Raw genomic sequence first — 23,251 nt, 5'->3', positions numbered from 1 at the left:
CCTTATAAGCCAGTTTTTAAGGGTGAGTTCTACCCATTTGTGGTTCTAACAAGAGAATCCGGGAAACAAAAACTGCATGGAAAATTAATGCCACAATTTTTTGAAGCCATGAAAACCACCAATCACTAATCATACGAAATAATCAGCATAAAAGAAACCCTAAAAACCACAAACAAATCATGATGCTTAACACCCTCCCTTCGTTTCATTAGACTTAAAATACATTCCACGAAAGAAAAAATATAAAATCTAAACGTACTAAATTTAAGTATCGGGCATCAAAATTCAAAAATTAAAACTAAAATGATAACGTATGATTTTTTTTCCCAAATTCGCACAAGATAAGAAAATCTTTATAAACGCCTCGAATTACATTAAGAAGCAACTTGATAATATCTACAGTACTCGTTTGTCCTGAAACAAACGGACACTACGTAACATAAATCGATATACAAAGTATTGCCAGAGCCTGAAAACTAGGCAATGCAGTCGCCGGAGAAAGTAAATTTAACGGAAAAACTTACTGTAATCGAATCTTTCCTTCTTTGGAATGAAAAACCCTAACGACAAGAACGCCAAATTTATGCTCACTGGTTATCTGTTAACTCTCGGGACACTGCACTTATATATAGTTTAGGAACCGGCAAGACGTAGAAGGGTAAAATTACCTAACAAAAGAGACGTAATGAGGTCCCGCGTTTCTATTTGCTCACACTATATATGATCCGTGAAATTACACAAATGATTACGATTCAATAATATATTCTTATCCAAAATTATATTTAACGTCTATGATATTTTGATACCCTTATTTACAAAGAAAAATAAGATTCTATAATCAGAATAATATATGTGAAATAAATATGATAATTTTATATTTATAAATCATATTATTTAGTTACTATGGGACAATGTTCCGAAAATCGGACCGGACTATGACCCGTTCAAGGGTCTGATTTCCGGTTTGACCAGTTGGATCGGTGGGTTGGACCGTATTTTATAAAATTATTGTTAGTCCCTAAAGGTTTGAAATTCATCAAAAACACCCCTAATATAGTCCCTTAAGGTTTGAAATCTGTCCAAAACACCCCTATCACGCGAAGAGACTGGTGATGGTGGCGGCAGTGACGATCGACGGCCAATTGAGGTTTGGAATCATGGGGCTTTTAATTTATAAGTGTAGGTGAATCTAATGGTGGTGCCGAACTCGCCGGAATCAACAAAAGAAGTCTGACGGTCGTGTGAACTTTAGGTGGACAACGAGCGACGAAGACTGGACGACAGTGACTGAAAATGGCTGGGTTTTGTCGTGGAGATGCCGTCGAGTCTAATGGTGGTGTTTTCTCCCTCAAACGATATCAGAATCTGACAGGATTTAGCTGCGATTGGACCGCGATTCAGCACTATTCCAGAGGTCCAACTACGTCTTATCTGGTTTAAATGATATTAACCCTTTTTTTATGATACCGAACCAGATTTGCCCCTAGTTACAGGTTGAACTGGTCTGACCGGGTGGTCTAGTTTGGTTTTTAGAACATTGCTATGGGATACAATTAATGTTAAGAAAATCCATTGTTTTTTATAAAGAAACTCGCAAAATGATCGTTGGTTAACATAAATAAGGGAAGTAAAAACAACACGATTAAGTGGCATGCCACTCCACGTGACAAGGCTAAAAATTAAAATTAAAGCAAACGATATGTTCTCACCCAAGGTTTAGCCAAATCCCAAGTTCATAATTATATTTATTCCAAATTCTCACTCTTAAACTAACAATATAAGTTAATTTTGAATTTTGACTTGTGTTATTATCACCATGCTCTTCACTATTTATTTCAACCCACCCAGCCACCATCACAATCACCATCTAGCCACCACCCACCAAACCCACTTGATCTTTGTTTAGGCTCGATCTGGCTTGATTCCAATGCCAATTGACCAATCCAATACCACCATTAGGATCCTCTCATCTCCCTCTCCAAAACCTTCCCACTTTCAGCTCCAATTCCGATAGTTCTGCCTCTCCAAAACTCCTCCATTTTCGGCTCCAAGTCACAATCTTTCATGCCCAATTCCGGAGGGTTTTCGGCTCCAAAATCCCACCACTTACCAACATTAGCCTCTCTACTTCCTCTTGAACAAAACCCTTACCAGCAATGACTATTGTTGCTTCCCGATCATCGGGCGCCACCTACTGCATTTTGTGACCAAACCACCCATTCTAAACCCACTTGAAATCAATCCAACCCAAAAAACAACACAAAAACACTTCGAAAACAAGCATAATCAACCTCCAATCAATCACAAACCCATAAACTCCTTATAAAACCCTAAATTGACCGCCAATTAAACCTAATTTTCACCAAAATCATAAAACCCTAAGAAGAGTGACGGATGGTGAACAGTAGACAACTAGGATTGGGGTTGTTGGCAGTTTTTGAGGTGAGATGTTGGTGAAGCTATTGGTGGTAATGGGGTTGATTTCTAGCATCGGGAGCAACCAAAAATTTGCTTGAAGTGCACGAACAAAAAAATTGCAGTGTTTGATGAACGGCGACAGCACACGGTCGGAGATGATAGGGTTTTTGGAGAGGGAGATGAGAGGATCCTAATGGTGTTGTTGGATTGGTTAATCGGCATGAAATTAGGCCAGATCGGGCCTGAACGGCAGTCGAGTGGGTTTGGTGGGTGGTGGTTGGATGGTGATGGTGACTAGGGAGGGTGAAATAAAAAATGAATGGTAGGATGGTAATAACACTAAGTTAAAATTCAAAATTAACTTATAGTGTTAATTTAAGGATGAGAATTTGTAATAAACGGAATGGGTAATTTTATTTGTACAAACTCTTTATACAAAGAGAGTTTGTACAAACTTACGTGGCACACCATGTGAGTGCCACGTGACATGAATGCTCACATAACATTAATGTGATATTAAGTTACGTAGGTCCCAATACCACATGACATGTTTTATGACATGCTATGTAAGTTTGTACAAAGAGTTTCTACAAATAGTATTACCCTAAACGGAATATGAGGTATTTACTTGGGATTTGGCCATGTCGTTTGCTCTTAAAATTAAGACAACCGTAGATTAAACAGTAAACGCCACTTTCCCACCGTTTGTAAATTCCATTTTGAGCGTTCAGAAGAAAGCTAGGATGGTCAAAATCTCGTTCAGTGTGGCGGCTGAATGGCTGCCACGTGTCCTATCAAAGTTGACTTAAAAAGCAAAGGGAAAGCTAAAGTCCTTTACTTTTGAGTTTATTGGGAGCGGCGCTTATTCCTTTTTATCTTATTTATATATAATTACATATCGGGGGCGTTTTGTTAGGGGTTATATATGATTATTATGGTCATATCATCTTATATTACTTGATTATCACGTTTGTTTGTCAAGTAATATCAGATCCTGACAATTTTCTAATACTAATAGTAGTTACTGCTGATAGTATAAGAGGTACGATTGCTCATTCTCTATTTCAGCTAAAGAGTTCGATGGGTGTGAAGGGAATTGTATTTATTTCTCTTAAAATAGGTTTGATAAAGCCCGTAAGGATAATGATGAACATCTTGGAATGAGTGTTGTGATTTTTTTCTTGTAGAGTAATTATAAAGACCAGGTCTCGACTTTTCTTAATTATTCTAAGATTTTCTGGCTTGTGCCCAATTGGCTGGAGCATGATGCTAGCTCAGTTCCTTATTATGTAAGTTTTTTCTTCTCTGGTTATTTTTGTTGATATGAATTTGCGTGTTAGCTCTTCATTTTTCATATTCATGTGGCCTTCATTTCAATAGATCCCTCATTCTTCATAGATATTTCATTTCAACCCAAGTTCCAAAACAGGTTCTAATCCAGGTACCATCGGTTCCAGGTACTAGCCATCGGTTCTAAGTAGGTTTCAAACTAGGTACCTGTTGCAGGTTCATTTTCTAGGTTTTCGTTGTGGTTTCAATTCCTCCACATGGAGAAATCGGAACCGGTGAAAGAAACAATCATTTTTATTAAAATAATCAACATGAGTTTATAAGAAAAAAACAAGAAAAACTTCACTATATTGTGAACCAAAGCTCCAGAAATTCCGACACTTTTCTTCTTTACAATTTTTCTTCTCTTATTCTCCCAAAAAAATCCCCAAAATAATGCTAAAATACTTTTATTTATATCCCACAAGGGTTAGAGTTTTATTTTCTTTAATTTTATTTAGTTTAGGACCCCTAACCCTATTTTCCTAATAAAAAATGGAACAAAAATTCCTAACTATCGTGACTATGCCCCGACACAGTGCTGCAGCGCAATCAATTCTGGACAAAGTGTGTTGTGGCATAGTGATAACTCTTCTTCTTTAGTCCAAATCCCGCATCATTCGTCAGCACTCCAGAGATGATTATTTTTTAGCACAATAACGATGGAATCTGGAAAAGTGTTAAACATATAGAATGTAGTCCTTTGAATAAACTTTCTAACTGTGAAATAATCATCTTGATCCGAGTCTATAGCTCGAGATATTTTTGAAACACCAAAACATGCTCAAACTGGAGCGTAATTTAGAATTTCTTCTTTATTTCAATGCTCCATAACTTCTCAAATTCAACTCCGATTCTCGATCCGTTTGTTTCTACCTGTCACTCATTCTGTTTTTGACATGACTCTTCATTCGAGTATAACATTTAACATTAATAACTTGAAAAACACTCAAACACACTCGTGATCCCATAAAAGACAATTATGAAAATATCAAGCAACTTTATCAAATTAAGACTAATTTCTCACAAATAATCCCCATAAACCACTAAGTAAATGTATATTTTCAAGCTCTTATCAAGGGGTTATATAGGATTATTGAAGATGTGTCATTTTACGAACGGGAAGGGGTGAGCATAAACAGTCGACTCAATGAGCAGAAAGTGGTCGTAGCGACGGCACGGGGTAGGGCCAATGGGGAAGGAAGTTTTTTTATTTGAAAGTGGAACTAGGCATTGGAAATGAGAGGGGATTATGGCACGAAAAGACTTACGAACGAGCAAAGACGGAGGGCATCGTCAACATTGTAGGCTTGAAACGATGACGGCAAGTAAGTGCTCCGGTAGCGTGGGCCAACAGGTGGGTGGGTTCTTGAAACGACGATCCATTTTAAGAAGAAGAAGAAGAATATATATATAGTGAAGTATATATTACTATATATGTATATATATTTGATTAGGTTATTATAATATATTAAAACATTTTATATAGTGTAGTTTATATGTATAATTTGTATATTTATTTAATTAGGTTATTGTAAAAATTTAACTTTTTCCACTTTAAATTTTTTTATATGCAAATTTACAATAGACCTCTCATTCTTCACAACCAAGCTCATCCACACGTATTTCAAATCTGAAGAAAACCCTAGAAAAGAAATTGAATATATTATGCTTTAGGCCACCACAAGTACAACATTGACCATAATTCTTAGCTTGCCTTCATTTGATCTTTTTGTTGATCTCATATCGAACTTATTTGTGAATACATTTTTCTTTTTAAATGTTATCTATATAACAATATCACGAATAAGTTTAGTAATTATACTAAGGCACGATGCTAGTACTATTACCAAAACTCTTACTTAATTTATGTCAATACCAAATTTTCCTGAATTAATTACTATATTTGCACTATATTTTCAATATAAAAAACTTTAATTATTTAGATTAATCTTTTGTGAAAACTGACGGTATAATACACTTACTAAGAGCCCTGTACCAAAACCCTTACCAATACTAGCAGGTTGTTTGTGTGGAAACATGGAGATGAAATGTTGACTAAATTGGATATTTCTCCTAATGATTTTTGGGATCTTATTTATCATAACAAGAAATTATATAATTTTTAATTTTGCTTTTCATCATCGAGTACTATTATGGATTGTATTATTGTTTATAACATCAAAAGACAGTATAACTTTTTTTCTCAATGATAGAAAGTCAAATCAATCCTAAAATATATTTCTGTTTACTTATATTATTATTGCTCTCAGTAAACAAAATTGAACAACAGTATAAAGTTTATAACTATAACAAATGAAAAGTAATCAATTCAATATATTACAAATTTGGTACATAGTTTTTGCCTTCAATGGCCTCTCACATCACTAAAACAACAATAACTAATTTTTTTTTTATATGTGCATTGCCCATTGTCCTCTAATTTCATCCATCTCTGCTTCTGTGTATTTTTCTTTTCCTATTAACTATAAAAGTAAACATAATAAGTCTTATCAACAAACTATATCAACTATATCTTATTATAATTCAAAAGTGCAAAGAAAAAAAAAAAAGAGAGAAAACTTACATTGTTTTTTAGTAATGTCTGCCCATTCTTAGCCATATCTTTTATGTATCCCATTATGTAATATCCACATTCAAAGGTGTCGGGTTGACTCGGTCCCTACACAAAATTAATTCAGAAGTAAGCATTATTCAAAGGTAAAACAATATTACAATGGAAAATTAATAGCTATTGATAAGAACAATTGTACGCACCAATATTTTTTGCCATGTGATACTGGAGACCTCACGGGCGGAATGAATAATGATACCACTATGAAAGTTAAAACAACTTCTGAAATTAACACGCAGTATTTGATATTATATAGAGCATTAAAAATGACATAAGTAGAATTACTAACTTTTGCGCTACTTCTTTTAAATCCTCTCCAATATCTCCCCTTAAGAAGTCAAGATAGTATACTGTTAAAGTCTTCATGTCAATAGCAACAAGAACCCAATGAAACCTGTTAAGAAATTTGATAAGTACCCAACACGACAACCATAAAGGAGCAAAAGAATAATCACACAACAAGAGTTAATCAGCCCAAAACAAAAATGAAATAAAAAAGAAGCATGAAGACAGTATATTTGAGTCACAGTAGATTATCATAACCAAATAACAACAATCTAAAATCATTTGATCGCAATTAACAAATTAGGATAGACATTGTTTTTAAATTTAAAAAACTGATTATTCAAACAAGAGCAAAGGTAAGAAAATCAATAAATTACCAACATTGGGTTGTATGACACTATAATTAAATTCTCGTTCTTAACAATTGTCAACCGATTGACAAGCAATTTTGCCCTTCAAGTTCTTGTTCGCATGGCATCACGGTTGCCTGCTATTGACAATGAGTTGGGGCTCATGAAATCAAATCCACTCTTATTGCCACTATTACCCTTCAGCCTCTCATATAAAGCCCTATCCCAATTCAAAAAATACTAAAATAATAGTCATATGCAACATAACACCCAAAGAAAATTAAATCATAATCAATACTACAAGCAAACAGCTCACATTATATAAACTGTTAAGAATGATGCTGTCAACTCTTTCATATTAAGTACTCTTTCAAAATCCTCATTCAATACGAAAGTATAACTTTCATACCCAAACAAGTTGTCATCTGTATGTACACGAATTGCTTTCCCATCGGGTAGAAGATTCACCTTTGTTGAGAGCATCTTCAAAGCATCTCTATTCGTTTCAAGCACCTTCATTCAGAATTCAAATGTAAAAGGGAAAAAAAAAAAAAAAGAACATTCATAACTCAAAATCAAGTATACAACAATCACCATACCAAAACATTAATATCGGTACCATACCAAAGCACACAATATCAATACTGTATGAAAATTTTCTTAAAGTACGGGTATTGTGTGTGTGTTAAATAAGTGAAGCATGCGACGTCGTTTAGACTAGGTAACAAAACGCTGTCGTTTTGTCCATTATTCCAAATGAATCACAACCATCAAAGTTAAAGAGAATCCAACGGCTCAAATGCAATCACAAGTCAACAGTATAAAAGGGGAATATTCACGCATTTGGCAGTAATCGAGTTTTAGGTCTTCGTTTCGTTTCCTCTGAAAAATCGTTTCATCTGGGTTAGGGTTTCACGCTCATTCTGGGTCTTCTTTGTGTGAATCTTTCTAGAGTATTGTTTGAGGGCAGGGGTTCCTTAAAGGGTATAGAGTACTCTAGGGTTTGTTAGGATTTGCGGGATACAGGGAAGTGAATGAGTGTTTGATTCTGTGGTGACCTGAAGAAGATTCTTCTGTAAATTTTAATATTGAGGTGATCAATACTAGTGCAGCGCTCCATATTCTGGAGTTCAACGTGGATTTAACTTGTTCTATATTGAACAACAACCACGGTATATCTTGTGTTGTGTGATTGTTCGTTGTTCTTGCAGTTTCTGTTTTGTATTGTGACTAATCTTGCAAGTTGAGGTTGGTATTGATTTACAACAGTGTGCTTTGGTATGGTAGTAGTATTAATGTTCGGTATGGTGATTGGCTGTATACTTGATTTTGAGTTATGAATGTTTTTTTTTTTTTTCCTTTTACATTTGAATTCTGAATGAAGGTGTTTGAAACGAATAAGATGCTTTAAGATGCTCTCAACAAAGGTGAATCTTCTACCGATGGGCAAGCAATTCGTGTACATACAGATGACAACTTGTTTGGTATGAAGTTATACTTTCGTATTGAATGGGTTTTGAAAGAGTACTTAATATGAAGAATAGGGTTCTAAGCAGCGACTGGCAACTGATTAACCAGAAGGACGACGACGGAAGGAACACCGGCGACAATGGACGACCAAAGGCTGTTTAGGGTTTAGGTTTCGACTGTTTACACTGTAGTATCATATTTTTGTGCTTTTGATTTTGCTAGTTGGTTGAAATAAGAGACAACTGGTACTGTGTTGGGCTGTCATTCGAGGTTAATGTTTACAGAAAAGGGTTAAAGGATTATGCAATTCAAGAGGGCTTTGCATTAAGGAAGTTATCAATTCGAAAACTTTCTCATTCTTGTTTGTTTCTCGGGAAAATTATTTTAATTCCGTGTGTGTTGAATTGATAGAACAAGAAATTGGCACAAGATGAGAACTAGATGTTGGAAAATATGCTTCTGGTTTTACTTCGGTAATCGGTGGTGCATTTCTTACTATTTTGACTTCTGTAATTGAATTCAGAATTTTACTAGCTTTAGTGTTTGTTATTTTTCACCGCAAAACGTGGTGGTTTAATTTATTTTTGTGCTGCTGGAAGCACTCTTGAATGCACTGTTATTTTGTTTATTTGAAACGAATTTGGCGCAAGATGGCAATAATTAGAAAATATGCTTTGGGTTCGGGAATTGGTGGTACATTCCTTACTATGACATCAGAAACTGAGATTCGACATTTTCTAGCTTGTGTTTGTTAATTTTCGCTGGAGAAGTGATCTCTGAGAATTGCTGTGTTAAAATTTACTTGAAGTGCTCTGTTGATTCCTGAAGCTTTTTGTATGCTAAAGCACCTTGAATGTCTATTTTGTTTGTTTACTTGAAACAAAATTGGTACAAAATGAGACCAGTTGTTAGAATAGATGCTTGGACTACTCTTTTAATTCCTGAAATCACTAAATGATGACATTTTTTTTTTTTTTTTGTTAGTTATACTTAAGAGATTGGTATATGGTACAGTCCTTCGCATTGGATTTAGGAGAGCCAGTAATGCAGTATGGACAATCAATTGATGACGGGAACCTAGCCAGGCTCAAATTCCACGGCTTCTCGGTCAGTAAATTCTTTTGTTGTTAATTTGCTGCCTTACAGTTTGTATTTCTAATTCTATTAAAAGGCAATGTTGGACAATTTGTGACACGTGCAATGTAAAGGAAAAAATTGGATTTGCTTTGCAGAAAGTCATTGGTGTAGCTTGTTTGTGATTGATAATATCTTGTGATGCAATTGGTTATTGTATATTTATTGCAAATTCGTGCAAAATGACACTTTTATGTACATGTATATTTATTTATTTTTTATATTACTATTTCTTTGTTCTTGGTTCTTAGACTTTGGAAACTTCAGCCTTGGTGTTGTGTGGGGTGGGGTCTAAGGCCTTGGTTTCGATACAATTGGTGTGAAATTATTTGTCTTTGTACAGAGGATGAGAGTGGAGGTAAGACATATGTTTTATTGGTGCAAAATGTAAACCTTTGTTTGTTTTGTTTAGTTTAAGATAATCTGAAATGCACTATGGTGAGGATGATTGTCCCGTGGCAGTTCCAAGTCATTGCCATGTTACTGTTCCTTATGTAACAAATCCCACATTGAACGTATTGGGGAGGTCTTGGGCTTATAAATAGGAGGAGTCCCTCCACCTAACAGGTTAGCCTTTTGGGTGTGAAACTCCTAACCCGTGACAAGTGGTATCAGAGCAGACCCTCCGTCTTTCGATGTCCCACCAAACGTCCACGCGGGGCGTTCACGTGTGATTGTGGGTCCACACGAGAGTGAGGTGGATGGGCGGCAGGGGGCCTCCCCTGTGACGAGGGCGTCACAGGATTGGGGTGGGGGAGAATGTAACAAATCCCACTTGAAAGCTATTGGGGAGGTCTTGGGCTTATAAATGGAGGAGTCCCTCCACCTAACAGGTTAGCCTTTTGGGTGTAAACTCCTAGCCCGTGACACTTGGAACTTATAGTTTTTCCTTGTGTACAATAGGCATTTGTTTGGGCATGTGGATACTGTGATTACTATATGGTTATTTGCTTGAAAAAGTTTAGGATTAAAATGAAAAGGATTTGCATTGGGTGTCATTAGGTAAGGTTCACTTTAACTTCTCTTTTCTTCTAATGCTTAACATCACTTGTACTGATTTCAGGTCTTGCTGATGATTTGAGTCTTAAAAGGTTATATGATTGGAGCAAATTTTCAGCAGGTTCAATTGCTGGTTTGTCCACGGGTTAAATGTGATAAATAACATATTTAATTGATTTTTCTTTGCTGTTGGAAACATTTGATAGGATAATCGAGCTTCCTAGTGGGAAACAAAAGATTGTGAAAAAGGTTTTGAAGATCTAGAAAGCAAATGAAAGCAACTTCAAGGAGCTAGAAATGGAACGGGAAAAGCAAAACTTCTTGGATTTTAAGAAATGAATGAGAAACTTCTTATAAGACATCACTGGAAATTTGTAATGAATTGACAAAATGATTCGAATTAATACGCACTGTAATTTTACAATCTGGATTCTTATTTAACCAATTAGTTTAGTGCTCGTACTTAGTTTTATTGGGTTTAATTGACAAAATTTATTACATATAATGCCGGGTTGTTGCAGCAAATATAGGGATAAAATGGTAATTTTAAGTTTCATATTTCATTGATTTAAAATATTATTTTAATAGAAAATTGGAGGGATAATTGGTTTAATTGAGGTATATCAATAATTTTCATTTAAGAGTGTTATTTTCGAGTTTACAACAAATTATTCTATATTAAACAGATTTACTGGTGGAACATCACTGTAGGTGGGAAAATGTCATTAGCCCAAGTGGGAAAATGTCGTTTACTCAAAATTAAATAGACAAATTCATCCGCGTGAAAACCATAAATTTTGAATTATGAATGGACCCCATTCTAAATCTTTAATAAAAGGAGGTTTTTATATTTCCAATATTTTATCATTTGGAATTTTACTTCAGTTTAAAATTGTGAAAAACAACAAAATATTGGTCTTATCATTTTAGAATAGATTGCATTGATAGTAGATTTAAAACTTATGAATTATTTATAATTGATTGAGTATATTTAAAAATATATTAATATATATTATATATATATATATATATATTTATAATATTTAGTCATAACGTCCTGATATTAATTATGTAAAGACCAGGTTTGAATACCCTTAGATATATTAATTGAATTAAAATGATATTTTACATATAAGAATTGAACAACGATTACGTATAATCAAATTGTATTGACTAAATAATAATGAATATATAATTCACTATGATATTACAACTAATATGATTTATATATTTAACATGCATAACTATTACAAATAAAGTAATGAAAATAAAAACACATGGGACATGATTGCCTAAGATACAAATAAAGTAATGAAAATTAAAATTTTGTTAACTACATAACCATAAAACCTTTTTAAATCAGCAATTGATTTTGTTCTCTCGATAAGTTATTAAAATCTCTAATGATTTTTTTTTTTTTTTGTTTTAAACATATAGATAAAGATTTTGATTAGAATCAACATTAAAGAGAGTGTAAAAAGTTGATGTAGTAAGAGAGAAGGACCAAACTGAGCGTGTTTGGTTTAGTACATTTCTAAAGGGTTACAGCTTCAGCTTAATGTGATGAAATTTGATTTAATGGTGGAGATCAAGAGACTGGGAAATGCGATGCAATCACTGGCTAGAAATGACAGAACTTGATTGAAAATTTAGGGTTTTTTTTTTTTTTTTTTGAAAACAATTATTTTTTCTATATAGAGTGTTTTCTGTTCAGTTTAAACAAGCGGAGGAGAGAGAGAAAGTTGAGTTGGGATTTGATGTTTGAGTGTATAATGTGGAGATATCTCTAGGTCGTTTGGCTTATTGTTTTTATCCATATTCTCAATCCTATTGTTCAATGTTGTTTGGCACGTTATTCCCAAAATATTAGTCTATTTTTTTTAATTACTCCTAGACCTCATAATTTTATTGATTTCATTAAATACCCCCCAGAAAAAAGTTTAAAAACTAGCAGAAACACCCCCATCCACATACTTGCAAAATTCCGGCAACCACCGCCGGTGGTAGCCGAATCTGTCACAACAGTCACACGACCACCGGTAATGCCAGATCTGGCCTTTTCCAGCCAGACCCGCCACAGATCTAGCCAGAAAATGTCTTGACGGCCAAATCTGGCCATCGTTGACAGACAAACACGGCCATATCTTTGGCCTTCGCTGACGGCCAAAGTTGGACTTTTTTATCGTTGAAGGCCCATCCGGCCTTAGATCTGGCCTTTTTTCGGCCAGATCCGTGGTGGATATGGCCGAAAAGGCCATATCGACCGAATGCCCCCAGATCCGACCGGATTTTGTGTTATCCAATTTTCTAGCCAGATTCCGACAGTGGTGGCCGAATCTGGCACTTTTGTGTTAGGGGTGTTTTTTGTCATTTTATAATATTTTAATATATTTGGGGTTTATTAATTAGCAAACCTTGGGGCTTTTTTCATAAATTTTTAAATTTTATCTCGTAATACTCCCCTATTCAACTACTATACTATCCCCAAAATCTTACCCAAAATAATAAACCAAACGCACCCGATATGTCAACAGTTGGATTTGTCTTACGTCACTATCTCTCGTCCAATGCTCGTCACCAGGACTGCAGAGTCTTTCCAATTTTATGGACCCGAGTTAGTTTCCCCAAACTATAGGGATGAAAATGTTATTATCTCTTCTATTACAGACAAGTTCTTAATATACCATTCTCTTAACTAAAACATTGGTTTTAAGTTAAAGTCAAGTCTTTAAGTGATAAACTGAACACCAATAGATCTTTGCATATAAAGATTTATTTTTCCTAAGAGGAACTAAGTAAAGAATATATGTAAACATTTGGACTTGTCCCATTCTATGTGACCTACTGTTTCCAAACTAAAGGACACAGACTACTATATGCATAGTAATGGTACCAAACTTGCCCTAGTATTTATCCCTAATTCAAAATTGCTTGTTCCCCAAACTTTCTTGCTACTCACTGTCACGTACAAACTCCACTCCCCTCTCTTCTCTCCAATTCGTCGACACTTACTTCTTCTTTTTCATCAGCGAACGGCGATGACGACGAACGGCGATAACGACGAACGCGATAATATCTAATCCCTTCCCATCAGAGAACAGCGATAACAACAAATGGCGACGCGATAATCTCTTAATCACTCCCCATTAGAGAACGGCGATAACGAACTGAGTAGCACGAACTATGACGGCGCGCGACCAGATAGCACAGGCAGGAGCTTCTCTCAGTTCACAATGGTGCGTTTCTTTTAGTTTTTATTGGATTTTTTTGTAATAATAGTGGTGCAATGTCTTTAATTATATTAATGTATCTTGTCGGTTTTGAATTCATTTTGGTGTTTGGTTTGAACTTCATTGAAAGTTTTACTTATCTTTTAGATGGCTGCTGATCGTAATGTTAGTCTTAGTGGAGGCGCTGATCACATGGAACTGCTAAAGGTTGGAGATTGGATGATAGAGTGAATCTTTATTTTGTAATTCTATAATTTATAAGTATATTCCGAATTACATTCCGTTAGGGTAGATACAAAATTAGTTTCATTTCTTGTAATTCCTATAGGATAATCATTTTCATATAGGTAATCATATGTTATATTTAGGATTAGAGGATATCTTTATCTAACTGAACTACCCATTGATGGGAAACCAGTTATTGCAAATTCAATAGATATAGATGGGTTGTGTGAGAGGCTTTAGGAAGAATCCCACCGAAGAAAAAAGTTGTAAAAACTGGGTATTTGGGATTGAAATGGTAAGGATGAGTTTGAGAGGTTAATGTCCCAGCCGATAGCCCTGACATTCATAGATATTTCAGGGCTTATTTGTTGTTATCTTTGGTTGCGTAGTTTTTCCCCGGGCTGTCGAGCATCAAGTGCCAGAAGATTATCTTCATCTCTTCGACGATCTTTCCGCCATTGATGATTTTGCATGGGGGTTGGCTATGTTGGCTCCCTCCATGTAGCTTTGGAGAGGGTGAGAGACAAAAACAGCAAGGGGAAAACTTATCAGCTAGCTGTTTATACTCCATGTAAGGTTAATGTTACTGTTTTATACTGCATAGTTATTAGTATACTTTGCATTCTCCATCATAATATTTTTATGTTTTTCATTGTTTAATAGATTTTTGCTTTGGAGCGCCTTCCAAGCTAGTTACTTCGTATTTTGGTGGTGACTTCGAGTTGCCAAAAGCTATACCGCTTACTGGGGTCGATCAAAACTTCTAGCACTCTATTCTAGAAACAACAATAAGATTTTAATATGGCAGAAGCAGATGAGGTTTGAATTCTTCAAGCTTCAAGCTGTTATGGTTATGCTTTGTATTTTTTATTAATGTTTTTTTGTTTTTAATCAATTCTCTCTCTCGTCACTGTGCAGATTTCATTCGACACTGTACAACCGAGTCTTGATTTCGATCCTAATTTCTTGGAACAATTTAAGTTGCGCGGCGGTTGTTTCTATTCAATTTGCTTAGATCGATATGGTATTATAGTTGTGAGGATTGTGCTGATCAGTTTGGGTCTCCCTCTTTTGGATAATCCCCTATCGAAGCTGGATGTTGGCACGATACCGAAGTCTAGAAGGGGAGAGCTAACATGCTAATGCAGGTGTACGAATCATGCAAGTAATAAAGCTTGAGTAAATGATGTCGAATCCCAAGAGAATTACCTACCAAGTACCAAACTTCTATTTTATTGCTATTTGATGAAACATAATTTTATGAATGAATTTAATGAAAAAGAAACAAATTAAAAACTAAACAAAACCAGAATTTTATAAATACTTTGGTATAAGATCAATATGGCTAAACCAAGCCAGATTTCACACCAATTTAATCATATGTATTGACGATTATTACTAACCTAATTAAGCTTATTCTAAAGGCCAAACTCCCTATATTCCCCTAACTCTCTCAATAATTAGTGAATTAACCCCTAAACAACACTCAAATATCTCTAAGTTGGATTTAGGAGCTAAGAGATCATTAAGTTCTATGGAATTTACCAAGTCTCATAGATCGCGGTAACCTATATCTAGCGTTCGCTCAATCTATGGTTTTATTACCTTAGACAAATCAGGTTTCATCTCTCGATCTTAACCCACTCATGATATCATTCAACCCTCGGATCCTTAAGAATTGAAAGCATTACACACAATAATAAAACTTAGAATTAATACTTAATAAGAAATCAATAAGATATGTCAACACATTTCTAAATTGGGCTACATCTTTAGCCGTAAAAGAGATTTAGTTCATAGTTGTAATAATAAAAACCATCATTGTATTCATAACATGAGTTCAAGAAAGAAAAATATAAACACTTCTTAATTGGCGAACGAGACCTACAAGAATTCTGATCTCAAAATAATAGCCGTCCTTTCTCCCTCTCTAAAACTCCCTTAAACTACTTAAAGACCCTTATTTATTACTAGGGTTTGGAGGTTACTTAGGAAAGAATTGAATGCCTTCACCCATTCAGATTTGGACTAAGAGAATGTAATAACTTAAACAGGCCCGTGACCCTACTGCGGCGATAGACCGTTGCTGGGACAATCGTTCTTTTTGTCCATGAGTCTGTGATCTTTGAATTTGGTAAAGTCATAAACACAAATTTTGTAGCTCTCTGAATAATCTTTCCAACGCAACAAGAATCGTCGAATTCCGATTTCTACAGCTCAAGTTAGATCCAAACAGCGAAGCATGCTCATCTTGAAGAATTTCCAGATTTTACGTTGTATCTTCAACGCGTCACAACTTTGTCGTTTCAACTCCTCGATTCTTGCAACGTTTGTTCTTACTCATCTATGAATTCCATCGCATCATTCTTTTTCCTTCACATATCGATTTGAACCTGAAAATACTCAAAATACACCTGTGATCCCGTAAAAAGTATTCATGAAATAATAATTCAATTCCACAATTTAAACACATTTTTCCACAATAATCCAGTTAAATCACTAACAAAATATATACTTTCAAGCTCTATCAAGAGCATAGAGATTGGGAAAGTATTACAAGAATATGTAGCACTTGGAACAATAGTAGTCCACATGCGTCGATCACCCCTACCTACTATTGTAGGCTGAAATGGAGCTTATGCCTTCTCCCCATATTTTCTCAGTGGTTTTTCCTTCTTCTGTATCAGTAGTGGATGGAGCGGATCACCTCTTCAAGAGCACCAACAAGAAATGTCTTCTCCAATGCCTGTTACAGTGATTAAAGAGAAGCCATCTTTGCCTTCTTCCCATATCCTTCTAGAGGCGACTCTATTGTGGTGTTATCTTCCTCTGTACTGGTAGTGGATCAACCTCCTAAAAAGACCAAACAAAAGGCAATTGAGAAAGTGGAGCCAAAGATATATTATACTCCTAAGTTAAACCAAAGCGAGCTAGGCACCCACCTCAGGTGTTAAACTCATTTTTATGGGATAAACTTTTAATCGAAGAATTCAGAGCAATGACTGAGGTATGACTTCACTAGGCTTTTATTTCTTCCTCATAATACACACAACAATTTGGGCTGCTAGTTTTCTGCATTGGATTTAGTTTGTTGTTTTTCTATGAACTTATGGCTGCAACTTGGTTTAAACGGATTTAGTTGCTGTGTGTGCTTTGTGTTGTGGTGAGGTTGGTGTATACTTGATTTTGAATTCTGAAATAGATGTCGATAGCGTGCTTTTTTTTTTTTTTTTTTTTGCTTTTACATAATTGTATAGTACTGGTACTGTGTACTTCGTATAGTACTGATACTATGTGTGCTTTATTATGATACTACTATTAATGTTTTGATTTGGTGATTGGCTATATACTTGATTTTGAGTTATGATTAGATGCTGATAGTGTTCTCTTTTTTTGGTTCCCTTTTACTTTGAATTCTGAATTTGTTTAATGGTGTATTACAGGTGCTTGAAACAAATAGAGACAAAACTTTCAATTGAAGAATTCAGAGTAAGGACTGAGATATGAACTTCACATAGGCTTTTTATTTCTTCCTTAATAATACACACAACAATTTGGGCTGCTGGTTTTCCGAATTAAATTTAGTTGTTGTTTTTCTATGAACTTGGTCTACAACTTAGTTTTTACGGATTTAGTTGTTGTGTGTGCTTTTGTGTAGTTGTTATACTTGATTTTGATTCTGAAATAGCTGTCGACAGCGTGCTTTTACATATTCATTTAGTACTGGTACTATAATATTTATAGTATTGGTACTACGTTTACTTCGTATAGTACTGGTACTATGTGGTATTATAGGAACGTTGATTGGGTTTCTACAAGATAAAACTGACAATTTTAGACTTATAGCTTCGATTGCTTTTTAGATAAAATCTCGTTCTACCTCGATTTCGTTTTTTTAGCTTCTTAGCAAGTTAAACCTGACATTTTATAACTATTGATTTGGTTATAAGAGATGCAAAATGCATCCCATTCTTGCATATTTTGCAAAATGTATCTGCAGAGGTTGCATTTCTCACCTCTCTCTTAACAATGGTTGCATTTCTTACTTCTCTCTCTCAACAATGGTTGCATTTCTCATATTTTGCATTTTCCTTTTATTGTTTTTGCTTCCTAAACAGAGACTAAAAATGTTATGTTATTCGTGAAACCCTGAAACTTCTCAGGGAGGGAATGTCTCTGAGAATGTTATGTTGTTAGTGAAACCCAAACTTATCAGGGAGGGAATGTAGCCATCGGTCCTGAATGTTATGAAAATGTTGTTTTTAGTTTTTGAATACTTCTGTTTGTAGTGCAATGGATTTGGTTTTAGTTTTTGAATATTTTTGTAATTTTGATCTATTTCTCACTTTTGTGTTTTTTATTTTGCTAATGCACTGGAATTATTTTCTTGTCCTTGCAGCCGTGCTAATACGGCGATTTATAAGTTCGATAGTGCACTTATGTCAGGACAGAAGAATGTGGCTCTTGAACTGTCGTTACAAGTCCCACTCGAGCCAAAGGTTCCATTCCAGCAAAGGTTCCCCCCCAACAAAAGTGTTCCACCCTAGGGAATCGATAAAAAAAATTTTTTTTTGGATGAGACATGAACTTAGGAATTTCAGTCATTTAACTGAAATTCTTATGTTTGTTAGGGATCCTTTTTTTTTTTTATATTAAAAAATAACAAAACCACTAATTTCATGTTCTCATCCAAAAAACTTTTACTGTGGAACCTAATTTCATGTTTCTCATCCCAAAAAAAGTATTTTTGGATGACAAACTGGTCAATCCTATCACAAAATCAAAATGAAAAAACTATAAAAGTATTTTTGTATTTTTTTCATATAAAAAAAAGGGACCCCTAAACAACATAGGAATTTCAGTTAAATGACTGAATTTCCTAAGTTCATGTTCTCATCCAAAAAAAAAAAATTTTTTATCGATTCCCTAGGTAACCTTTTGTTGGGGTGGAACCTTTTGCTAGAATGGAACCTTTGGCTCGAGTGGGACTTGTAACGACAATTCAAGAGCCACATTCTTCTGCTCCTGACATAAGTGCACTATCGAACTTATAATCGCCCGTATTAGCACGGCTGCAAGGACAAAGAAGAGAAATAATTCCAGTGCATTAGCAAAATAAAAAACACAAAGTGAGAAATAGATCAAATTACAAATAAATATTCAAAAACTAAAACCAAATCCATTGCACTACAAACAGAAGTATTCAAAAACTAAAACAACATTTTCATAACATTCAGGACCGATGGCTCATTCCCTCCCTGTAAGTTTTGGGTTTTCACTAACACATACACTTCTCAGAGACATTCCCTCCCTGAGAAGTTTCAGGTTTCACGAATACATAACATTTTTAGTCTCTGTTTAGGAAGCAAAAACAATAAAGGAAAATGCAAAATATGAGAAATGCAACCATTGTTGAAGAGAGAGAAGAAAATGCAACCATTGTTAAGAGAGGGTAGAAATGCAACCTCTGCAGATACATTTTGCAAAATAGGCAAGAATGGATGCATTTTGCATCTCTTATAACCAAATCACAGTTATAAAATGTCAGTTTAACTTTGCTAAGAAGCTAAAAACGGAAATCGAAGGTAGAACGAGATTTTTCTAAAAAGCATCGAAGCTATAAGTCTAAATTGTCAGTTTTTATCTTGTAGAAACCCAATCCAACGTTTCCTATATACTTTGAAATATACACAAATGACACAGCAGAGCAGATATATCAATCAATCTAAACGAAAAAGCAGATAACAATAAAATAATCAATTCACATATTAAAAAATAAAAAAAAAAGTAGCTTGGGTCGTCCTTTTGAAGACGCCTGGCTGTTGGTTGTGCGGCTGTCGCCACCGTTGACACGCTGGCTGATGGTTGTGTGGCTGTCGCCACCGTTGCACGCGCTGGCTGATGGTTGGTCGCGAGGGTGGCCAGAGTGGAGCCAGCCTGAGCATATTCTATCTTTATAGTTTACTAATATAAGGCTTGGGTTCCCCTTCCTTGTACATATATACACAATCATAAAGAGCATATTCACAACCATTATATTAAGATTCATAGAACAGGACATCTTTCTTTTTTCCACCAATTCCTCTCTTTTCCCCCATTAAATTCAAGGTTCTCACTTCAGCAAATCTACCATATGACATGTACCTTCACTACAGTCAAATAAGAAATCAAAACGTCCAAAAAGTTAACCTAAAAAACAGCAATAAACCATTTAAAAAGTGACGACTTCTCTCAAATTTCATGACCAGCTACAAAATGAAGTATTTAACATATTTTCAATTAAAATATACAAGCAGAATGCACAACAAACGTTTGGCTTCATAACACCTTCAGAATTCGCAAGAATACAAATTTTAATGGAGTTAGGTTGACATAGACTCAATGTCAGAACCGTTGTTGATGATTCAACAAAGATTAAAACTGAAGCTCAAAAGTAAGAATGACTTTTTATCATAAACAATATACTAAGGCCAAACAAAAAATAGAGATGTACGGTCCTAATTAAGTACCACATAGCTAAAGAATTGGCTTGGCATGTGGGTTTAATATCCATGTGGGCACCCTATAGTTCTACCATTATGGTTGTTACAATTGGTAAGGATGACTCATTCTACATTTTTGATTGCTACAATTTGCAAGGTGAGCTCTAACATTTGTGGTTGTTACAATTGGTATAAGAGCGAACCACCCTTTGGGCAAACACCCCTCTCGGCTAATTGAATCCACCATCCTGTGGATGGGGCTTAACTGCCCTAGACCTCCTAATGAATCCACATTGCTAAAGATTGGCTCGCATGTGGCTTAATAACAACGTGGCACCCTCCCCTTATAAGCCAGTTTTTAAGGGTGAGTTTTACTCATTTGGGTTCTAACAAGAGAATCCGGGAAACAGAAATTGCAGGGCAAATTAATGCCACAATTTTTTGAAGCCATGAATAAACACCGATCACTAATCACCGAAAATCAGCATAGAAACCCTAAAAACACCAAACAACTCATAATGCTTAACACCCTCCCTTCGTTTCATTAGACTTAAAATACATTCCACGAAAGAAAAAAATATAAAACTAAACGTACTAAATTTAAGTATCGGGCATCAGAAATTCAAAAATTAAAACTAAAATGATAACGTATGATTTTTTTTTCCCCAAATTCGCACAAGATAAGAAAATCTTTATAAACGCCCGAATACATTAAGACAACTCTGATAATATCTACAGTACTCGTTTGTCCACTGAAACAAACAACCACAACGTAACATAAATTTAACATACACAGTATTGCCGAGCTGAAAATAGGCAATGCAGTTGCCGAGAAAGTAATTTAACGGAAAACTTCTGTAATCGAATCTTTCCTTCTTTGGATATGAAAACCCTAACGACAAGAACGCCAAATTTATGCTTACTGGTTATCTGTTAATTCTCGGACACAGAGCTCTGAAACTGGCAATGCAGATGCCGGAAAAGTAAATTTAACGGAAACTTACTGTAGTCGAATCTTTCCTTCTGTTGGAATGAAAAACCCTAACGACAAGAACGCCAAATTTATGCTTACTGGTTATCTGTTAATTCTCGGGACACTGCACTTATATATAGTTTAGGAACCGGCAAGACGTAAAAGACTAAAACGGTAAAATTACCCAACAAAAGAGACGTAATGGGGTCCCGCGCATCTATTTGCTCACACTATATATGGTTCGTGATACTACATAAATGATTACGATTCAATAATATATACTTGTCCAAATTTATATTTAACGTCTATGATATTTTGATGCCCTTATTTACAAAGAAAAATGAGATTCTATAATCAGAATAATATATGTGAAATAAATATGATAATTTTGGTTCCGTTTGGTTCCCTTTTGGGAATACTACTATTAGTATTCCCAATAAAGTTAAACAGTAAAATTGCAAAAACTCACAATATTATTCAACTTTTTTTAAACCCCTTAAATTTGTTAATTTAATTAAATACCCCTAAATATTTTTTTTAGAAATTGTAAAAACACCCCAACAACCCACGTTTACCAGATTCCGGCCACCACTGTTGGAAGATGGCTGGAATCTGGTATAACGGCACACTACCGGCCAAATTTGGCCGGTAGTGCGCCCATCTAGCCTTTTCCGGCCAGATCCAAGGTGGATCTGGCCTGAAAATGCCAGATCTTTGGTCGTAGCCAGTAGTCAACGACGGCCAACATATGGTCGTCATTGACCTTCAACGACGATCATATGTTGGCCGTCATTGAAGAGCAAATACGGCTAGATCTGGCCGTCAACTAGTCGTAGATCTAGCATTTTTCGGCCAGATCCACCGTGGATCTAGTCGAAAAAGGCCATATTGGCGCACGACCGGCAAGATCCAACCGGTCATGCGTCGATACAGCCACTCCGGCCACCCTCTGGCAGTGGTGGCCAGTTGTCCATATTTTTTGGGTGGGTTGAGGGTGTTTTTGTTAACTTTTAATGTTTTATTATAGGGGTGTTTAGTAAATAAATAAATATAGGGGGTATTTTATTAATTTCCAAATCCTACATCGTAATACCTGTTCAATTCAACTTTTTTTTTAACTTTTTTCACAAAACTTTTCTAAAAAGTGTAAAAAAGTGAACCAAACGGAGCTTTTATATTTATAAATCATATTATTTGGTTACTATGGGACACAATTAATGTTAAGAAAATCCATTGTTTTTATAAAGAAACTCCNATATTTGAGGTGATCAATACTAGTGCAGCGAGCTCCATATTCTGGAGTTCAACGTGGATGTAACTTGTTCTATATTGAACAAGCGAACCACGGTATATCTTGTGTTGTGTGATTGTTCGTTGTTCTTGCAGTTTCTGTTTTGTATTGTGACTAATCTTGCAAGTTGAAGGATTGGTATTGATTTACAACAGTGTGCTTTGGTATGGTAGTAGTATTAATGTTTCGGTATGGTGATTGGCTGTATACTTGATTTTGAGTTATGAATGTTTTTTTTTTTTTCCTTTTACATTTGAATTCTGAATGAAGGTGTTTGAAACGAATAAAGATGCTTTGAAGATGCTCTCAACAAAGGTGAATCTTCTACCCGATGGGCAAGCAATTCGTGTACATACAGATGACAACTTGTTTGGGTATGAAAGTTATACTTTCGTATTGAATGAGGATTTTGAAAGAGTACTTAATATGA

This window comes from Pistacia vera, unplaced genomic scaffold (assembly GCF_008641045.1).
Source record: "Pistacia vera cultivar Batoury unplaced genomic scaffold, PisVer_v2 Contig880, whole genome shotgun sequence".
NCBI lineage: Eukaryota > Viridiplantae > Streptophyta > Magnoliopsida > Sapindales > Anacardiaceae > Pistacia > Pistacia vera.
Note: the sequence above shows the minus strand (reverse complement) of the source record.